The sequence below is a fragment of the Mesocricetus auratus genome, unplaced genomic scaffold, assembly GCF_017639785.1.
Source record: "Mesocricetus auratus isolate SY011 unplaced genomic scaffold, BCM_Maur_2.0 Super-Scaffold_4256, whole genome shotgun sequence".
NCBI lineage: Eukaryota > Metazoa > Chordata > Mammalia > Rodentia > Cricetidae > Mesocricetus > Mesocricetus auratus.
The window spans coordinates 116,392,779-116,400,047 of record NW_024429182.1 but is presented as its reverse complement, the minus strand read 5'-3'; positions in this window follow the sequence as shown (position 1 = coordinate 116,400,047).

The following is a 7,269-nucleotide window of genomic DNA, read 5'->3' as shown; positions in this document are numbered from 1 at the left end:
CTGGAGCATCCAGGTTCAATTCCCAGACCACATGGTAGCTCACAACTGCTGTAACTCCAGTTTCAGGGACTTCGATGCTTTCTACTGACCTCCACAGGCACCAGGCACACATGTGGTATAGAGATATACATGCAGACAAAGCATGCATGCACATAATACATTCTTTTAAGGGCATATTACTCTTGCAGATAACCCAAGTTTTATTCCTATCACCCATATCCAGAGACTCTAATGCACTCTTCTGACCTCCAAGGACACTGCATTTACAGACACACACGGAATTGAAAAATTAAAAGACCCCCTCCTGTGCTTGTCCTATTGGTTGGTCTTTAGGGACAGTGACACCCATGGGACTATCACCTCCTATGATGACAGTGTCTTCTTCTGAACCCCCCTCCTTGGGCTGAGGCTTTGACTCTCAGAAAAGTGTCCATGATGGTTTTATTTGCTGTGAGCCTTTGACTATGGACATTCTTGTTAATGAAAATATTTTAGGTTGGTGGGTGTCTCAGTTTATTTTTATTTTATTTTATTTTATTTTTTGGTTTTTTGAGACAGGGTTTCTCTGTGGCTTTGGAGGCTGTCCTGGAACTCGCTTGGTAGTCCAGGCTGGTCTCGAACTCACAGAGATCCGCCTGCCTCTGCCTCCCGAGTGCTGGGATTAAAGGCGTGTGCCACCAACGCCTGGCCTCTCAGTTTATTTTCTATTGCTGTGATAAAATACTGCACAAAAGCAACTTGGGATGAAAAGGGTTCGTTTTATCTTAGGCTTCTGTGTCTTCTGAGGGAAGCCATGGCAAGAACTCAAGACAGGAACCTAGATTCAGGAACTGAAGCAGAGGCCATGGAAGAGTGCTGCCTACTGACTTGCTCCTCATGGTTTGCTCAGTCTGCTTTTTTTGTTTTGTTTTGTTTTTGTTGTTGTTGTTTTGAGGCAGGGTTTCTCTGGGTAACAGCTCTGCCTGCCCTGGCACTCACTCTGTAGACCAGGCTGGTCTTGAACTCACAGAGATCCCCCTGCCTCTACCTCCTGAGTGCTGGGATTAAAGGGGTGAGATAACACCAACAAGCCGTGAGAGTCTTCCAAACTCTCAAAGCCTCCCCCACCTCCGGCACACTTCCTCCAGCAAGACCATCCCACCTACTTGGGGTCAAGCATTCACGTACATGAGGTTTTGGATGCCACTCTCACACCACCACCGTGCCCATGCTCAGTAGGTGTTAGCTGTGCTGACGATCCTGTCTAGCAGGAATGGGTGCCAAGACTATGGGGGAGGCAAGGAGAAGGGGCGCATTCCACAGAGTCACCAGCATCGAGCCCATCTTCACTGTAGTCCTGGCCCTCAGCACACAGGTTTTCTCCTGGGCTCCTGAGTTTCTATGTCCTCCCCGCAAATGCTCTGCACCTGGGCATGATGTGGGTGAGCTGTCTTCTTTCCACCAGAACAATCCACACCAGAAGCTGGAGAGAGAGCTAGGTTGTGGGTCTGTTCCCTGGACTGTTCTCTGTCGAGATGGTGCCCACTTGGTGGCTACACCCTGCCCTGTGTCAGCCTCCAGCCAGGTGTGTGGGGGGTTGGGGATGGGGCTCCTTGGGGAGTGGCTTCCTCTGCCGTTTCCTCCTCCCCTTTGGAGAGGCTGGATGGCATAGGTGCTCTGCCTCCCTCAGCCTTCTTTGTGCTGGCTGTGGCTGACATCTGGTCTGGGTAAACGTTTGTGCAGAAGGTGCCAGAATTTCAGCTCAGTCTTCCAACTTCCTGGAAGCAGATATTGAATATTTTCCCTTTTTGATAAAAAATCAATCTCCCTTTTCAGTGTTCATTACAAGATAAAGTACCAAACTAGGCTGAGGCTGTAACTCAGTATTTACCTAGCCCTGGATTTCCTCCCCAGCACCGCACAGACCAGGCATGGTGGGGCACACTTGTAACCCAAGCACTCAGGATGTAGAAGCAGGAGGGTCGGAAGTTCAAGGTCATCCTTAGATACTTTGTGAGTCAGTCTGGGATATCTGATACACTTGTTCCAAAACAAGACAAAAGAGGGGCCAGAGGGGTGGCTCAGCAGGGAAACATGTTTGCCATGCAAGCGTGCCTCTGACAACCCGAATTTGATCCTGAACCCACTTGCTTAAAAAAAAATCTGGGCGCAGTGGGTGCGCATTTGGAATTGGGAGAATAGCCTGGAAGCTCACTGGCCAGATGGACAGCAGAACAATAGGAAGATCTGTTAAAACACAACGTGGGAGGGGCAATGGCTGAAGGAGCCACCCGGGGCTCTGCTAAGGTCTGCCCATGGCTCTGAGTCAGCCTGGGAAAAGCTCAAAGCCCCGGTCCCCAACTTTTCCTTTTCTGTCTCTTTTGGATCAGTCCTCCTCTCCTGCTTCCACCACATGGCTCACCAGTGACATGGCCGCCTCCCTCCCTCTTCTCCGTCTCCTTCCATCAGCCTGTCCACCCTGGAGTTCTTCTTTTAAACTCTAGTCAGATTGTCCGTGAGCAAAACCATAAAAGCAAAGAAGAGACGGGCGAGATAGAAAAGCTGCCCTCTGACACACACACAGCCTCTTGTGCGCCTCCCCATGGACGCATACACAGCTTGCGCCTGTGCATTCTCTCTCTCTCTCTCTCTCTCTCTCTCTCTCTCTCTCTCTCTCTCTCTCTCTCTCTCTCTCTCTCTCTCTCACACACACACACACACAAACTGCAAAAGTGAGCTATTCCTTTCTTCCCACTCCTGCTGTTCCGACGATGCCGTTTTCTCTCCGATTCAGACATTCCTTGCCAAGTGTACTTGAGTCTGGATTGCCAAAAGCCAAATAGCTACAAGTTATCTGCACATTTGACATGTTGGCAGGGTCTTCCAAAGGCCCTTCAGAAAGCTAAACAAAAGCAATGCCCACGAACTACAGGCGAGTTCCCTTCCTCCCACAGAGGCTAGATACGATCCATTTTAAAAATGTGCATTTCTCTGATCCACAGTGAGCAGCAAGTCTTTTCTCAACTGCTGGCCATGGAGTTTCTTCCCCATGAACTGACTGTTCTTATCCTCGGGATGTGTCTGTGTTGGGCTATGAAGCTGCATCCTCTGACGTGAGGGGCTCTTTGTGTCTTAGGGTGATTATGCATGTTGCATGAAGTATTGGTCATTTGTTCTTTATCTCTGCTGTGGGTTCCAGCTCTATGTGGCTTTTCCTCCTTATGAGGTCAAATCCTAGGATTTCTAAAGATTTTGCTTAGAGATTCTCTGTTCCAAGAATATAAAAATGTTTCCTTTCAAGACCTCAGTGATTCTGCTGATAGTGGGGGCCAAACTGTCCCCCAGAAAGGCTGCTGTCCTGAGCATCAGTCCACCTGTGGTACAGCTCTTTCTGAGCACAGGTGGAATTTCAAAATCTGTTATGATGAGCAATATATTGGATCATAGGTGTTTAAATTAGCATATACTGAGGAGTGGTGATGGCTCACGCCTTTAATCCCAGCACTTGGGAAGCAGAGACAGGCGGATCTCTGAGTTCCAGGACAGCTAGGACTGTTACACAGAAAAACCAAATAAATATATAAATTAGCTGGAGTGAAGATTGGATGGGGGGCTGGGTGGCCTGGTGGGGAGGGCAGGGGAAGAGGGGAGGGAGAGGGAGCTGGGATTGACATGTGAAACAAACTTGTTTCTAACTTAAATAAAAAAAGTGAATAGCATTTTAAAAATAAAAAATTAGCATACACTTAATCATGACCATAACACAATCTTCGTGTGCTGGTGTGCACGCACATGGAGGCGTCATTTGTCTTCCTCTGTTCCTGCCTCCTTCTCCACTACCTTTTTTTTAAGTTGGAAAGGGGCCTTCTCTTCTCCACGAGGTGTGGGTTTGAGGTAGTAGATAAGGTTTGAACTACATGTACCTGTTGTACACAGGGGTCCAGACAGGCAAGAAGCCACTGTTACTTCTTATAGAACTATAGAACATTTTTCTTAATATTTCTTGTTGGGGGGTGGTTTGTTTTTGTTGTCTTGGGCTTTTGAGACACTATAGTCTGGCCTGGCCTGGAACTCTCTGTGTGTGTATCCGTGGGCGTGTGTGGTGTCCTTAGTCGTGGTGTCACTTTTTGCAATTGCAGTTATGAGTTGACACTCACAGCCCAGCAATAGTGAGTGGGAAGTTCCAGAGATCACCTTTGTTTTCCCACTTTTTTTGTTTCTGAGTCCATCTCATGCAGCACAGGCTGGCCGCAGATTCACTGGGTAGCAGGCGATGACCTGGAGCTCCAGATCCTCCTGGGATTGCAGGCATGTGTGTGCAACCACAGCCTGTTCTCCGCTTTCCTTGTCTTACTGAACAGCTTGTTTAGTTGGAGAGAGTCTTGCTTCCTCTCTGGTCTATGCACAACCTGAGGCAAGAGCTGTCTAATTCAGCCCTGACTCCCCAGTGCTGAGCAGCCCTGGGCACGACCCTTTCCTCCCCTCCCCTGCCTCCTTTCTTTAGTTCCAAATTCTAAAACTTCAAGCAGACCTCACCAAGTCCAAATTCAGGACTCCCGTTCTGAGCACTTAATGCGATTGGGAGGTACACTGATGGAGCCTGTAACATGAAAAAAATAAAAGACGCAGAGACAGATACTGAGATTCAAGTTGGAGATTAGGGAAGCAAAGCAACCAAGCTACCAGAGAGCTCTTACCTCTAACAGGGCTGGGGCATTCCTATTCTCAACATGGCTGGAGAATGACTACTTGATACTGAGACCCTGCTCCTGTTTTATATGTCGCCTAATGCTGGGGTTAAAGGCGTGTGATCCCAGGTATTGAGATCATCTTTGTGTGAGCTGTTTCTCTTTAGGACTGGATCAGTCTTGTGTAGATCCGGGTGGCCTTGGACTCAGAGATCCGTCTACCTCTTGATCCTGAGTTCCAGGGTTAAAGGTGAGTACCATCACCTCTTAGCTTCTGGCTGCTGGGATTAAAGGTGTGTGCCTGGCTTCTATGGCTTGTGGCTGACTTTGCTTTCTGAATCCTCAAGCAAGCTTTAATAAATCATAAATTATATACCACTACAGGTGTCTTTTCTATCCATTTTCCTAGACATATATCAGCGCATTGGAAAATGTTGTCTAACTCACTTCCACGTTGTAGCCTAGTGGCCAGATAGATGCCTGTGGCTGTGACCAGCTCAGCCCTTCTCGGAAAGATCCCGATGACAAAGCCGTAAGAGGAATGACAATAGTTAAGGAATGGGAAGCCCATTCTAAAGGGACAGGCTGGAGCAAGGAATCCAATGCCGGAACAGGGGCCAAACAATGGTGGGAATGAAGGTGGCCGGACAGGGTGTAAATAGTATAAGCCTTGACAATGTGAAACTCAAACTTGTAAAATTTAGGAGGGGAAGGAACTAGGAAGTGGTGGTGAGCTCATTTCCTTTCCTGAAGTCTGGGGTTTCAGAGAGATGCCCTCTATGCTCCCAACCTGCCAAGGCACAAACCAAACTGCTTAGTAGTTCTCTTTGGAAAATACTGTAGAAACGTAAGAGGCAGCGTGACTCTTTGTGGTTTGGTAATTTCCTCATGTGTAGATTTCCTTTTGTTCTGTAAACTGAATGTTATTTTTTTCCTAAAAAGCACACTATTACAGGATGCCATCTCTGTACTATACCCGCCTATCATTTTTTCTAGTTATCCTTGGTTGGGACTTCTCCACGGGTGCCTTCTGGGTGTCAGCCCTGGGAGTTCTAGGTTCCAAACCACTTGAAAGCCTTGCCTTTGGAATTGCTCCATGATACTTTGCAGTTGCAGTAAGGAATGTGCACCTACTTTTATAACATCAAAACTTTTTCTTCCTGGAAGTGGTGGGGATCAAATTCAGGGTCTCACAGTTTCTCCAGGCCAGTAAAGCCTTTTAAAACATTTTTCGATTTTACATTTAAAAAAACAAACATTTTTTGTGGTTTCTTTTTTGAGACAGTGTTTCTCTGTGGTTATCCTGGAACTCACTTTGTAGACCAGGCTGGCCTCCAACTTGCAGAAATCTGCCTGTCTCAGCCTCCCCGAGTGCTGGGATTAATGGTGGGCACCACCATGCCTGGCTCTACAAATTTATTTTTTATTTTATGGCTACAGGTGTTTTTCTTGCATGTATGTCTATGCAACACACGCATCTAGTGCCAAAAGGCCAGAAAGCTTCCATGTGGATGCTATGTCCTCTAGAAGAGCAGTCAGTACTCTTAACCACAGGTCCTCTCTCCAGCCCTGGTGTCTGTGTGTGTGTGTGTGCGTGCGCGTTTTCTGTGACAGGGTATCATGTAGCCCAGGCTGGCTTCAATCTTGTTATATAGCTGGAGTTGGCCTTGAATACCTGCTCTACCTCCCCAGTGTTGGGCTTACATGTGTACAACACCTTGCCCTATTTTAGGATGTACCTTTAAGCCTTGAGAATCTGGTGCCATCATAAGTATAGAGATAAGAAGAGAGTCAGTCTCCCTAGGGTCAGGGTCTTGTGTCCCCACCAGCAGCTGGTGACCCTAAGCTTCTCTGTAAAATGGAAAAGTCACCTTGCCCTCCATTGCTTTTAGTGGCTGGAAGGGATGTGTGATGTGTAGTGTCTGATAGTCTGTAGTGGTCACTAAGGAGCTAGTGACCTTCTGTCATCATGACAGTCATTCCTTACTGATGCCACTCTTCCAGAGACCAAGGGGATCAAGTGGCTCTCTCTGCTTGTTTCTGGGTCCTGAGAACCACTTGGAGCCTCAGCTCCATCTAGTGTCCACATGGGGACACAGCCACCTCTAAGACCTTACTTTCCACAGCTCCATAGAAGCCCACAGTGATGTCCACTTGGAGCAATCCTCCAGTGCGAATATCTGGGATTTACTGTCCTTAAAGGGACAGATTTGTGTAACAAAGGATCATAAGAAATGACACTGACCTCCAGACGTGGTGGTACACCACTTTAATTCCAGCGCTGGAGACAGAGGCAGAGGCAGATCTGTGAATTCTAGGCCGGCCAAGGCTACACAGTAAGACCCTGTCTCAACAAAAAAATTGACAGTGCCAAGAGATTCCTAGGCACTGGAAACAGTCCTAAGTTCTTGAATTGTGCATGTTCATTTCATACATGCCAGTGTCATGAAATGGTGGTATTTGTTTCATTTTAGAGGGACAGAGAAATGAGATAAAATCTGTCACTCTGAGGGCGAATGGCCCACTAGGATGTCCATGTCCCAGTGGCTGTCCCTACACCTACTGGATTCCGTGGGCTATGAATAGAGGAAACGGCGTTAGG